The 15,011-nt window shown below is 43.0% G+C and overlaps 1 pseudogene; it reads right to left on the reverse strand.

Moving 5' to 3' along the window:
• The window catches only part of LOC121617849, a 195,450-nt pseudogene that overhangs the window by 40,804 nt on the left and 139,635 nt on the right, over positions 1-15,011 (reverse strand).

Consider the following 15,011-nt stretch of genomic DNA (forward strand, 5'->3'; position numbering starts at 1 on the left):
ACCAGGAGGTCACAGTTGCCGTTTATTAAGTGAAATATCTCAACATCTACTGGATGGACTGACCGAGCATTTTGAAGGATGCATCATCTCCACACAATCTATCCTCTGATTCACCTAGAGCCATCACCAGGCCACATTTGTCCAGCACTTTGCTTTGTCATCAAATACCTGCAAAACTAATGACATTCCCATCAGCCTCGGCTGTACTTTGTTTTTCTTGCTAATTAACAAATGTGAGCATGCTAACATGCTAAACTAAGGAGATGTATACGGCATACATATGTACTAAACATCAGCATGTTATCATTGTCACTTTGAGCATGTTAGCATACTGACGTTAGCATTTAGCTCAAAGCACCACTGTGCCTAAGTAAAATAATTGGCTAGACTCTTAGTCTTGTTCAATAGTCAATAAAAAATGCTTCCTATATTTTCAAATTTAGCAAATACTACATTTAATGGTGTTCATTAAGTCAAGTCAGTTTTATCTATACAGCTTTATCATTATGCAAACTCATTAATGTGAAAACAATGGAAACCTCAGGAAGAGCCACAGAGGAAGGATCCCTCTCTCAGGATTAAGTGTACAGAAAAGACAAACATAGCAAAATTATTATATGGAAAATCAGGATGACAAAATCCTAAATAGGTCATAAACATATATGATGCATATGGATGCTGGTGGATGCTGAGCAACTTGCAAGCACACCTGATCCACATGATTTCGTCTCCAAATGAACATAAATGTCTCGACAGCAGCTGCATAGAGCACACATTCGAGCGCTCACAGTCCACTAAAGTACGTGCATTCACAAACAAACAAATATGAAAACAAAACAAAAAAAAAAAATCACAGACGTTCAGCTATTTGCTCATTTCCTCCTTGTGCCCCGCTGACTCACTGCAGATCTGTCTGACAAAACCAAAGCTCAGGCTAACACCCACTCTCCTTACCTCACAGATCACTTCCCCCTGGTGCTAGTCTGTCAAAAACAGCAGCCTCGTCTCTCTTTTCACTCGAACCTAAAACTAACAAGCAAAGTTTGGCCTGCGAGAGCACAGCAGTGCTGGGAACTTCGTGTCAAGTTGAAAGAAAGTAAGCAATGGACTAAATTTCCCCTGGGTCAAACACTGGCTACATTCTCCTACAATAAATCATACAACACATCACAAGCAGCATGGGTCCTTGGGAGTGTAAATAGGAACCACAGTCAACTTGAAGTGCCCTCAACCTAACATGCTGTTTTCACTATAGGCATTGTCAAATAAGAACTGTTTACTGAGCGGCTGTCCTTTCCCAGGGACCAATAACCTGGCTGCTTTATTGATCCCAATTTGCTGGTTGAGTGTTAGAGCAGGTGTGGAGAGACATGAAACACGCCAGCAGCAGGGTCCAGAGCCTCAACGTAGCGCAGTAAGGCAACAAGAGGCTCATCTAAAACTAAATGGAACACACACACAGAAGTACGAGACAAACCAATCACGAAGACAAGCATCTAGAGCTTTGTCTTTGTTTATAGTCACCGCACGCACTCGCACTGCGAGCGCGCGCATTGGCATTTAGAATGTGTGCATACTGCTGAGAGTGTGCGCCGATAGAGACGCTGAAGGGATCCACTCTCCTTTATTCTTCCTCGGAGACAGCAGCACGCTTTTGAATTAGCTCTATCGGCGGCGTAGCCATCTATCATGCTGACAGGCACGTGGGCGTTGCGAGCCTGACACCAGCGCTCACCTCGAGCGGAGGTGTTAGTCCTCGCTGATATAAATTGAAACCTGTAATGTGCGTATATGAACCAATGGCCTAGCGTTAACACAAGTCCCTTGTGGTCTGCATATTGAATTCACGCATTCACGGAGCTGTTTAACCTGAGGTTCCAGAGGGGCCAATCATGAACTCAAACCTCCCCTGTGTGTGTGTGTGTGTGTGTGCGTGTGTGGAATCCTGTGGGCCGCATTCAGGCTAGCTGTACAGCTGTCAGCTTGCACCTTTGAACAACACAGCTGGAGAGTGCAACAATGTGTGAGGGAGGTGGGAAAGAAAGTGCAGGAGTTGAGTAGAGATTGGAAAGAGAAAGACCTGACTCGTGAACACACATCATATGTCAATCCGCATTCAATGCATGCACACACACACGCGCGAGTGCACGCACACACACCTTTGCAGGCACACAGACGCATACACACACACACTTGAAGCTGCACCTGCTCATTAGCTCTGATGGAAAGAACAAAGACAACAGTTTTCCTGCACTCCACCTCGCCTCTGTCTCCTTCCCTCTGTTCTATCTATCCGGCGCTACACTGTGCAGCTAAACCTCAATCTAGATGACAGCTGAAGTGGCTGTGTGTTTTGCAAAGGCATTCATCATTTCATTGCTGGCTTCGGCATCAATGGAGTGACTGGTGCGAAGGCTCTGTGCTGCAGCTAACAGCACGGGGATTTCTCTGAATGCAGCCCGGCTCATGACTGGTCGGCAGGCAACATTAGTGTTAGAACTAAAGGTGGGTGGGGGAGGGAAAAGGATAGGCACATTTCCACAGGGATAATTGGGAGATAATGAGACGGACGTAAATGGAGCTGGAGGGGAAACAGAAACAGACAAGAAAGACTCATTTCTGCCTTACGTGGAAGGAGGCTCGCTCCTCTCTGTCCAGGGGCTGGGTGACAAACATGTTGCCGCTAATGGGGTCTATGTTGTAGATCCCACTCGGGGGCTGATCGGCGCCTGCTCCTGTGATGCTGTAGCGGATGCCAACGTCCTTGTCCTGATCTGAGCGGATCTGTGGACAGAATCAGAGAAACAAGTTCAACAGAGAGGAAAATCTGGGTTTCAGTCCTGGCTTTGCAGGCTTGTCCTGCACTTGCTGCAGAATGCACAAAATGTTCTGAGCAGAGTGACATAAATTGTCATTTTGTCATAAAACCAAAAGTTTTTGAGAAGACAGAGCACGCCGTATGTCTGAAAGATAGATTACATTTCCACTGAGAGCTTGCTTTTGTGCACACTTTGAACCTACAGCCTGAGTGGGAAACAGATCCACTGTCAGAATATTTTGTCTGACCTGTGGAGTTCTTAGCTTTCTTTACCTTTATGGCAGCTTCTCAGCAGACCTTGAACAAGTCTAAAAAAGACTTTGTGACTTTCTTTATTTCTGACGGTTTAACGCCTGAATGGGGTGAAAATGATTCATGCCATTATTCTCAGCTGCTGACTTAATATCTCCATGTGCCTGTTCCACCTTTAACACTTTGGCTGTTATTTCACACACAATTCGAAATGTGACATTTAAGGGGTGATATATTTTACTTTGAGCAAGTTCCAGTATGAGTGCTTCTGCCGCCACAGCAATAAAAACATCAATACTTTTGCTCAGCACCTTGCTGACTTCAAAGACGAAAGAAGACGACGGGATTGTAACATTTCTTCCTGTGGCATTGATTATCAATGGGCAAGAATTCTACTGTCTCACCACAAAATGCATCAATGTTAATGTGACATTACATAAATTGATGGGTCTGAAGGTGTTACCATGACTAAGCTGGAAAACAAAGGCCGTCACCTCTGAAGCTTCAGAATAGTTATTATTCTTTCATTTATTAATCCCTGTAGCATTTCTATTTGTATTCCTAGTATTTAAAGGAACTGTTTTGGACAAGACGTTTCCCAAAATGTTAAATATTAAAGTTAAACGAGAGGATCGATACCACTCTCATGTCTGTATGTTAAAAACATGACGCTGCAGCCAGCAGCCAGTTAGCTTAGCTTGGCACAAAGACAGGAAACAGGGGAAAGCAGCTAGGACGGCTGTGTCTAAAGGTAACAAAATCCACCTACCAGCAGCTCAAAAGCTCAGCCAAGAAACAGTTCGGTACACAAGCCTGCATAAAACCACATTTTTACCCTTCTGTTTTGTTACAGATGAGATAAAACATGTTGCTTTGTGAGCTTTAGAGGTTTGTTACCTTTGGAAAGAGCCAGCTTAGCCACTCCCCCCTGTTTCCAGTCTTTGTGCTGTGCTATCCTGCTGCTGGTGGGAGCTTCACATTTACTGGTGCTCAGAGAGAGCGAATAATCTTATTTACCACAAAACTATTCCTCGAACTTTTGTTTTGTGTTTATGGGCAGTTTGGACCAAACCGGTACGGACAGGCTCAGTGACCTCGGGGCAAACTGAGGTCACAGAAGTTAAGTGATTATTCTAGTCGAAATCATATGAATGCTGTTAGAGTATTCTCATCACGCAGAGAAATGCAGGAGACTCAATCTTAAAAAACACACACATCTAGACACATTAATAGTGAAGTACAATTTGTGTCATGTAATTACTGCACACCAGCCTTAATGCATTCAGTCAGTAACAGCTAAGACGCCTGCTTACCCTACACCGAATAAAGATCTGAGGACGTAATCCAGACTGGGTCGATTTTGGGTCAAAGTCTTTCCTACATAAAGTCTGAACATGCACAAGACTGTAAAGTCTAAACATGAAATGAAGACTTTTCTGTCTCTTCTCTTGTGTATTCCCAACTTGTTTTACTTGTGACTCCTTAATAGTCGATGAATGCTCTTCACAGGCTGTTGTTGAACTGTGAGCAGTTCAGTTCACAAGTGGTTTTTCAGACTCAAACTGTTACATTTGTAGAGGTTTGTAGAGGTGTAATCAGATTACAATGGATGATGACGCCTTACACCCGATTGTATGGATTGAATTTATGGATTTTCATGGATCTCGGTCCAGTTTGATATATCTTTAAATGCCAAATATCTTCATACCATTTTTTCCTCTGACCTCACCCTCTGGCTCTGAACACTGCGTTGACTCTTTTTTATTGGGACCGAACTATCACTATGGTTACAAGTCGGAGGGAATAATCAGAGTCAAATGGAGAAAAAGGAAGGCTTGGCCCTTTTTTTCTCTCTATCTTCCTCTTCCCCTCCTATGCAATTTTCCTGGTCTGTGGGGTTGCACATCATGCATGAAAATGAAATTACTTCATCCGTTCAGTGGTGACGGCAGCGTCTGCATAAAACATCTCTCTGTTTGAACATGATACCCTCTCTCTTAATTTCCAACATAGTCCTCCCACACCCACAGCGTAGCACTCGGCTGCGAGCTTTCACAGACACAATTTTCATTTCCTGAGCTCACTTCACACAAGATCTATACGTGGACGCTGCAGGTTCAGTGTAACGTACAGCATTGTTTAACCCCTGTCAATCAGTGCACACAGGCTGCTCTCCTTATACGTGTAATCACTCTTGCGTGACAATGATACTGTAAGACAAATTACATTTATTATTCATGACGCCCACCATCTGCCAATCAAAGCAGGATGAAATCATGGCATAAATAATAACATAATTTGATCATTCACCCTCATCATCAGTGTCATCTGTTTGGATAACAGATAGATAATGTGGAGCAGGAAAGACACATTATGCATTTCGGTAAGGAGAACGTGCCTGAGAGATCCTCCGTCTTATCTGTGAAGGAGACAAACGCGTTGAGGCCTCACTGTTCAAAACAACAAGAGATGAACTGAGGCGCACCGCAGAGAGTCCCATCTGCTCGAGTTGCAGGAGCACGCAAAAAAAAGAAGAAGAAGCTTGTATCCATGTATGTGTGTGTAGTGGAGTGTTTGACAGGTAAGAGATTCTCTGTGTGCACACCAAAGCGTGGATCAAGAGGACCAGCTCAGTTCAATAATTCACAGGGCCGTCGTGTGGGAAACGCACATATGAAATTTTCACCTGCCACGGGCCTGTGCTTCTTCATCCAGACGTGTGCACGCTTGTCTGAGTGTGCGTGTCTCCCTTCCAACTTCAAAGCGGACCGTGTGTAGCTGCCACATTTGTGTAATAGCCCCTAGAGGAGACAAAGGAGCTCTTACACGTCACACGGCCTCTGTTTCCACGCCTGCTTAAAATTCCACTTTGGGGCCACCTGAGACCAGATGTCACATTTGCCGGTGTCTCTTAATGAAGAGTCTTTATATCAATAAATTGAATAAATGAAGAAGCATGGCTTCTCGGAGTCCTGGGAATCCCTTGAGTGACAACTGCTCAATTGAGCCATTTGAATGGAATGCTAATGATGAAAGCTGGGATTTCTATCCTCCTCTCCCTCTCCGTCTCTCTCTATCTATTGCTATCTTTCATTGTCTCTCTTACTTCAGCACCTCCTGGTAGATAGAACGGCTACTAATCACACTAGAAATAGCAGAGGGAGGCAGATGCGAGGGACTTAACTGGCTGTCTGTCTCCGTCAGATCAGACCAGACATCAGATAAGTGACCTATTTGTAGCTCTTTGAGAGTGATTTCCTTGATTAGTGACAACTGCTGGGATCCTGTGGGACAAGCTATCAGCGTGAGAAGAAAGATGGAGAGGGATGGAGGCAGAGAGACGCGGGGAGCGAAAGCAGCGGGGAGTTGGGGAAAATTAGATGAAGAATTAGCGTTCTGTTAAACTCCTCGGGGTGGCGCACGGCACACAAACAGATACAGTAGAAGGAAAGGAATACCAAGCAGTACTTTTCCATCTACTGAGCATAGCGGCTGGCTGCCTAATTAGCGCACTATGCAGCTCCAGTCTGTCCAAATCTCCTTGATCCAACTCTGTATGATCACCCTATCTGCATAAATAGTTTGATTCCTACATAAACAGCCACTAAATTGGTGTTTATTTGATGGTAGTCTGTGTTTCATCCATTCACTGCATGTCTGACTTACTGTAGTTCTAGCATTACTGCAAAAAGGAACAAAGCAGCATTCTGCTATGCAAAAGGACAAGCATATGTGGAGCTGTAGCGCTTTGCCTGGTGCTATTTTGCTTCCAGGAAACAACAATCATTCAACCAGGAAGTCATTAAAGGACAGTGTGCTGCAGGCACCCACGGGATCACGAAGGGTTACTGTGTGCTATGGGCTAATGTCACACAATAATGGGAATCTGTGGTTTACACACTTTGATAGCCTCTTTTATGTCTTGTCCACGCTTAATGGTTCAGGACTGTGTTGTAGTCCTTTGGCTTCACACACACACACACACACACACGCACACACACGCTCTCTCTCTCTTTATTTTATAGCCCTTTATGGGCTTAGTCACCTCACTTTGCCTTTAGGGCACATCAAACACCCCCCACAGGTTTCACAGGCTCAAGAGTCACACTAGGAAACTAGGGGATCATATAACACCACAGATCTATCCAACACAATAAGAACACTCTGTGAATTTACACTCACCTACTCTATTATCACGAGGACAGCACTGCATCTTGTTGCCACTGAAGTTGTGTAATTGTCACACAGGCGTTCAAAATGAGGGGTAGAGAAGTTGGTCTGCATTTACTAGAAGTTTCATTACTGCAAATAAGCAAAAGTCGGGTCAGCCAGCTCCTGTCCATCTACTTACATGCCAGATAACTAAAGGGTAAAACACAGGATAATTCTGCTATTTTTCAGCCTGGGTCTCACGTTTCCAGCTGTTTCCACTCCGACCATTAGTCATAATAACTCTACTCCTGCCATCTTCATTGTGGAGATTTGAGAAGTGCAGACTCTGCAATGCAACAAATATTGTGACAAGCAGCATGATCCCCCTAAGGCTTTCCAAATACAATTCAATTTCACATACATTGTTTCAAATTCACATTAATTCACTGAAGGTTTCTGAAAGTAAACTCAAAACTGTGCACTTCAGTACCTCCTGGTAAAATGCTATTTTAAAGCTTGCCATAGTCTGTCGTTTTGTGTTGTCCATGTTTCTTGAATATTTATAATGGAGGTGACGAGTGCAATGTTAGCATGTCCCATAGTCAAAATAGACACAAAAACATTTTCCTTTCATTTATATAGTGTATGTACAGAATATAGAAACCTGGATGATGCTTTAAATGTGCTGTACTAAACGTGTAGGGCTGATTTTTTTCTTCTTCTCCTCATATCTTAACTCTTTGCTCATGATGGTTTCCTTTCATCTATCCTAGATTACATTTTATTGTGATCTTTAATTGTTATTTAATTAAAATCTAATAATTGTGTTCTTCTGAATACAGAGGACAATGACGACAATAAGGAAATGTTTATATACTTTGTACTGTATATAAAATGCTGTTACATATAGAGAGAGTAAACAGCAGAGACATAATGTCAGCTATTTATATTACTGGGTGACACAGTAAATGTCACTGATAGCACCAGAGCTAAGTATGGAAAGCACCGACGACACCGCAGTTCTTATAGTTTGCTATGAGAGATGTAAGTACGTGAGTTTGAGGGATGGTTAACACGTAGAAAAAAAAAGGCAGCTCAGCCAAATTCAAGTTAAGCCATTTCCATGCTGAGGTGCATTGTGGGAGGAAGTGATGCCAAACACTCAGGTCACAGACAGACTATCACAGACACCTTCTGGCGTCACGCTTAAGCTGTCATAGCTGTCAACCAAAATTAAGACAGCGTCCCTGCCAAATATTTGCCTGCCTTTAATAGAAACTACTTACCGACTGGCTGCCTCATGTACCCACAAGCCTGCTCTGTTTTTAGACGCCGTCTCCCAGTCCTAACCGCCTGTTTACATAATCACACAAGCACATGTGTCATAACAACATGGCTATTACGCGAGGATGAAAGCATGATTCTGAATTTTTATTGTCCAAAATTGAAATAATGAGGCAAAGAGCTCGGAGTCAGGATTAGCTGAGGTCTAAGCACCTGATGGTCGATCAACATGTGGATTCAGAGCAAGCAGAAAACAATCAGAGGGTTTTGTGGTTTTAAACAGGGTTTTAGAGATAACCAAATCTAATTTGCTCACTGGTGCTCTTGCCCCCCCGAAATGACTCAAATTTCCCTCAAAGTAGTGTAAATTTCCAGCAATTTCAGCTGCAAGCTCATATGTCTAATTTCTATTTGCTTTACTGCTCCTTTTTACGCTGCTGCCTTTCACTTGGGGAATTGCTGGCAAGCTATTTAATGGTTTTAAAATATGCTTTCAGTTTTTTTTTTGTATGTTTCAGTAACAGATTCGAAGCAGGTCTGGCACCTTAGTGCGCGGTTTTAAGGAAAGAAAATGACACTGTCATGCTGGAATACACTATTGATTTTCCTATCTTGAACAGTCTGACTCCAGTGTCACCACTGGGGTGAAAATATTCAGATCTGACAATAAACCTTTGCACTCGTGGGGATGCTGGAATGGCTGCAAACACGAGTCACTGCAAATGGGTGAATTGCTATGTTAAGTAGCATTATCAAAAGCATCTGTGCATCTGCAGACTACACAGGCATCCTTGAAAATGGCTGTGTTAGATAATGTCTCATCTTCCCTGCTGTTATACAGTATCTGCTTTCTCTTTGTTGAACATGAGGGAAATGGCAAAACTACATGCTTTTTAACTTCCTCTTAAATTTCAGTTTTGCATTGCTTTGATCCCTCCTGCTGTGTGCTTGTCACTCTTCAAAGCTGATGTGCCCTGCTTTTGATGGGGAAGAGGAATTCAAATAGCCTGATATGCCATCCACACAAACATCCAACAAAATGACAGGGGAGGAAATAGGGAAGCAGAGGATGAAAGAACGAGAGAGATGGGCTGACAAAATGGAAACAAAATTTCCAATTATGGAAAATGTGGGACCTCAAGTTTTTGCCAGCCTTCAAACTTTCTTTCCTGCAGAATACAATAACAACCTTACGCGCAGAAGTGTGGCGATAAAGAGGGGTAACACCTGTCAATTTAGCGGCATCATGAGAAGGGAATGGTGCGGATGGTTTTAAAAATAGTCACATAGGAGGTCTGGGAGGGAGAAGCTGCAGAGAGCTCAGGTTTAATATTTCTCAAGTGAGAGCCACTGACAGCCACCGTCGCACACAGTTATCCCCGGTACTCATAAAGAACAGGCGCATCTGGGCCTCGGCACACAGGCATGCTAGTCCATTATGGATCCCAAACTGAATGGGAAATGAACCAAGCTCCATGCAGCTCTGAAATATGCATTTTTTATTTTATTTTTGCCTCATACACCCTCCTTTTCATTTGGCGCGCTCTCCCATTCTGTCTATATTTGTGCTGCCATTTCAGTTTGTCTATCTCCGTCTCCCCCTGTCTCTCATCCGCCCGCACTCCCTCCTCCCATTCCTCCCAGTGGGACAGAAGCAGTGAGAGTCCCATCAATACAAACGAGCAAGAGTTGCCACCTGAGGAAGGTTTTTCTGCTCTGGTACTGACACTGTTATTCAGCCGTTCTTCTGCACTTCCTCACACGGTCAATTGAATTGAATCCTTGAAGTTCCTGAGGTTATGTATCTGTGAAGTGGATTTGTATTTAAAGATAAAAGATTGGAGACTTTTTTCTTCACAATTAGGGAAACAAGGCTGAAACCTTGTGTTCCCCTTCCAGAGGACCTGTTTTAATGCGATGTATAAGAGGAAAAGACAATCTAGTTATAGGTGAGTGTGAAAAGATGGATAAAGCCTAGAAGAAAACATCTGAGAAAGCAGAGGCATTGCCAAGTAATATGTATTTTAATGAACAGTGGAAAGCACTCTGAATGCCGGCAGCATATCCAATACATAACCTTCAAATGAAAGAGTTTAGCTCTCTTTTAAGAACTGATATTAAATTTTTGGAGGAGATATTTTTTTTATTCTCAGCTCATACGGATCACAGACATCTGGAGGATGTTCCTCAAATTCTGACCGTCTCTCTCTTAAATTCGAATACCCTCCAACTCCGTCCTGCATGTCATTCATCGCTTCCTGGAAGAGAGAAAGAAGTCCCGGCACTTTAACATTTTGTATCTGCTCAAAAATAGATTAGATGCTTTCTCAAGCGTACACGCGTGCGCGCACACGCACGTCACTGCCTCCACCTCAGACCATTAGGCAGACGGAGGAATAATGTAGGATTGGGAAAAGGGGCAATTAGAGGGAGAACAAATATTAATGGAAGTTAAGAAGTGACTCACAAACCCAATTACAGCATTAGCCAGGCAATTTAGATGAGCTCTGCGAGAGGCGAGAATCCTGTTGAAATGTACCAGTGGTCTCTCTGCATTAACAATGGCATTAATTCCCCTGATTCACAGTGAGGGGAGAAGAATAGAGCCAATACAGCCATTCTGTCTCCCTTATAAAGAGAGCCACATTCTCTAATTCCGCGATGGGAACGGAGGAGACAGAGGCTGACGATCTTGTCTTACCTGCTCCAAACAGGCCGCGGACCCCTGGAGAGTCTTAACTTGTTTAATCGCACCGTTCTGCTGCAAGGCTGCAGTGATGCAACTGAACACAGCCGATCCCTGATCTGCACTGATCACCCTCGTGGATTAATTCAAAATTTAATCATCATAGCGTGAAATGCAGTTACACTGCCGCTGTTACTTTTTAAAGTGATAATTCCCTAAATCTCGATGGAGAGTAGCAGTGAAAAGATAGATAAATTTATGCTGTGTTTGGTCCGAAGTGCAATGATTGGGTTGAGGAAGAGTGACTTTAATGACCATTCCCCAACAATTAGCCTCCTGCATATAGTTTTCTGATGGTATGTCTTGCCGTTCTCCACATAAGGCTGCTTAGTATCTAGATAAATATCTATATTGATATTTAGGCAATCTGTGTCTATATTTAGGGTATCTATACTTGCACTGAATTCCTTGCGCTGGCTGTAAATTACCCACTGAAGCAGCAAATCCTCGTTTTCAGAGTTTCATTCACCAGAAGAAGCGCCAGTCATCTTTACACGAAAGAAGAGACGGAGGCACTTCCTGCCCATGCAGTCTCTCGCTGACGATGTTGGCTGAAGACATGACATGGACGATCCTAATTGGTGTCAGAGTGCAGCAGCCATTTTGAAACAAACACATCGCCTACGCAGCTCATGATTACTAGAGTTATAGCAGAACATTCTGCATCCTGCAGGCTAGGACTTTGAGCATTTTCACTGTGTTTCACTTGTGTAAATGAGAAACTGGGCATAGAAACAGATGACTCAAAACCGTGAAACAATCCGAACCGTGAGTTTTGTGATCCAGTGTATCCCTACAGGGATGACAAGTCAACCATACTACAGGTTCTTCCATGACATGAGAAATGTCCCACAAGCTAATTTACAGTGAAGACATGGTTGGCTGCTGTAAGGCTGACCAAAGGGAAAGACAGCAGCAATAAAGAGATAGATATAGATACAGTTATAGATGGGGGGGTGGACGTTTGGGAATGAGGAGCTTTCTGCTGCTCTTGCACTTTTTCCTCTCCACCTGTCGCCATTGTCAAATTGCATCCCTCAACCAAAGCTGCTGCCACATGCTCCCGTAGGGGACATGCGGTCCTGACAGCCTGGCCAATCAGCAGCAGCCTGGGGCCAGTTGAAAGCCCTTCTGGCATGCCTAGGGCTAGAGGGGTCCAACCAATCAGTTAGAGACCAGGCTTGAAAGGAGGGCCATGCTTGGCTCGGGGAGCCGCTAAGGCTGCCAATGAGAGTCCAGAGGGGAGTTCGAGTGGCTCAGAGGGAGGCTGCCAGAGGGGTCAGAGTGGACGAGGGCAGACTGACAGTTATTTAGTGAGAGGCAGAGCTCTGTGTCACTCACAACAGCATTCAGCCTTTGTACTACTGGGCCGGCTCTAATGGGACTGTCACCTTCTAATTGTCCGACCGGGGATGCTGAGAATGACAAACAGACACACACACGCACTCAAATGCACAGGCCATACACAGAGACACACACAAATACACAGAGACACCCACAAATACACAGAGACACACAGGTACCCTCACAGACACGAGCACAAACCAGCAAACAAAAGGCACCGTGCACGAATGTTTAGACATAAACACTCTTTTTACGCTAAGAGATTTGTGTTTCTGGGAAAATTCTAACAAGGTGCAGCATATAAGACTGCTCTCGCCTACACATCCATTAACAGCAAATGCCTGGGGCTAATTTCTATATTACACCTGGTACCTTAAATTATGAGCGTATAATATCTGAATATATTTTCTGAGCCAACCAAATTAAGATAAATCCAGCTTTGCAGCATTTGTGACTTTTATTGATTTTAAAAGCCTTTTGCAAATCTTTCCCATAATTGTAGGCACAAAAACAAATTGGATAATAAATAGATTTTAAATGTTGGAGAGTTTTGAGAATTAGCCAGGCAACCTCATAAATGCCTACATGCATTATAAAGGCACCTCTACCACTGAGATCCACTGAGATTATAATGCTACTGTCACTTAAATCTTTCATTAATATATTAATTTTTAAATCAGATTGATATTTTTTGGCCACTTGCAGGCAGTGCAACAAGAAAATGACCATTTATTTGGAGGTGAGTTTCTCGCCACCTGGTGAATACACACAACAAAGTTTGGATTCGCCTGCCACAAAAAACATGATTGGGCACAGTCAGCTGGCTGAGAGGACTACTCTATATTTTTTTTAATTGTCTTTCATGTTTTTAGGTTGTAGGAAGTCCTCTTTGCAAATAGATGTTATTTTGTGTAAATGGTTTGCAAAAACAAGTCATTTTTTGTACATGAAGAACTAAATATTGTACTGTGGCTCAACCAGACTGACAACTGAAAGGAAGAGAAAAAGATGCTTCTGAGCAACACAAAATAAGAAATCACCAGGTACTGGTCAAATAAATTGGAAGTTTAGCATCAGAATATGTGCAGATTTGAACTGGAACAGGTTCAAGATTCAGTGTGAAGTGCAGAATAATGCCTATAACAAGCAGGAATTAACATGTGTGTTGCTTTAGCAAAGCTATTCTTAAAATTTCAAAATAGAAGGTTAGCTGACATCGCTGACATCGACTAAATGGACGTTTTAATCATCACAGTGATTCTCCTGTGGGGGCCAAGACTACTTCAAATGTAAATAATACATATGGAGTCTGAATTATACTGTTTCTCATCTCTGGTTGTTAAAATACCTTTACTGAAGGAAAAAGGAAAAACATCAATATATCAGGTGTTTTGGATGGAAGTGTAGGGCCAATATTCACTCTCCTTTTAGCTCTGTTTGGTCTCGACCAACTCCTGAGAGATTTATCTGGCTTTTCAGCTGTTAAATGCTCCACTATGTTCACCAGCTAGTCAATAAACTGTCTGTCAGCTTTTCGGTGCTGGGGCAGGTACTGCACGCTGGGTTTTTAGAGCTTTTTTTACTGAAAAGAGCTGCTGGAAACAAAGTTGATAAAAAACCTTGCCCAAACTGGGCCGTAAAACTAAAATGATGAGCTAAAAATGCTAAAACGCTCTGGAGATCTGAGTTATGATCCTCTGTGGGTTTCTCAAACTGGCAATTTTTTTTTTCTAATTTTTTTCCTCTGTTAATGTAAATATTTTAGCAGCTCTGTTTGAAATTAAGGAAACAAAGCTATACATTTTAAATGTGTGATTAGACTGTGCACATTTGATTGTACTGTTCATATAAACTACAGTACAGTACAGTATGGGAGCAGTACAGTGACATGATGGACTTGCTGTGCAATACTGTGATTTTCATGTTCAAACACTGAGAAGAAAGCTCATCTGTAAAATTCATAAACACTACATTATATGTCATGACAGAGATTTCTAGACTTGCATCAAGTTGGAGTCAAAATCACAGCAGTGATGAACAAAAGGCATCATCTGCTAGAGCTGAAAGCTGCATCGAAGGAGATGGAGTCACGTTTAGTATCTGACAGTACTCCCCTGTAGGAGACAGTGCTCCACCACCACAACAGAGTAAAACATGTGGAAGAAGATTAAAGGGAACTTTACTCCTGGAGACCTTGCTGTTACTGCGGATGATTCAGCGACGCAAAACTTCTGGATTCTGAGGCGCACTCTGAGGATCGTGTCGGGAGAAAAGGGAGCGAGAGGTGTCCTGATTTAAACCAGGACAAGACATGTCAACAAACTCTGCCTGCTCCTTGAAGCTGAAAGCCAAACTCACTGCGAATTTCTATCAGAGACAGTCGCTGCACAGAGACATGGAAAATGAAGCAGAGCA

The sequence above is a fragment of the Chelmon rostratus genome, chromosome 2 (genome assembly GCF_017976325.1).
Source record: "Chelmon rostratus isolate fCheRos1 chromosome 2, fCheRos1.pri, whole genome shotgun sequence".
Taxonomy (NCBI): Eukaryota; Metazoa; Chordata; class Actinopteri; order Chaetodontiformes; family Chaetodontidae; genus Chelmon; species Chelmon rostratus.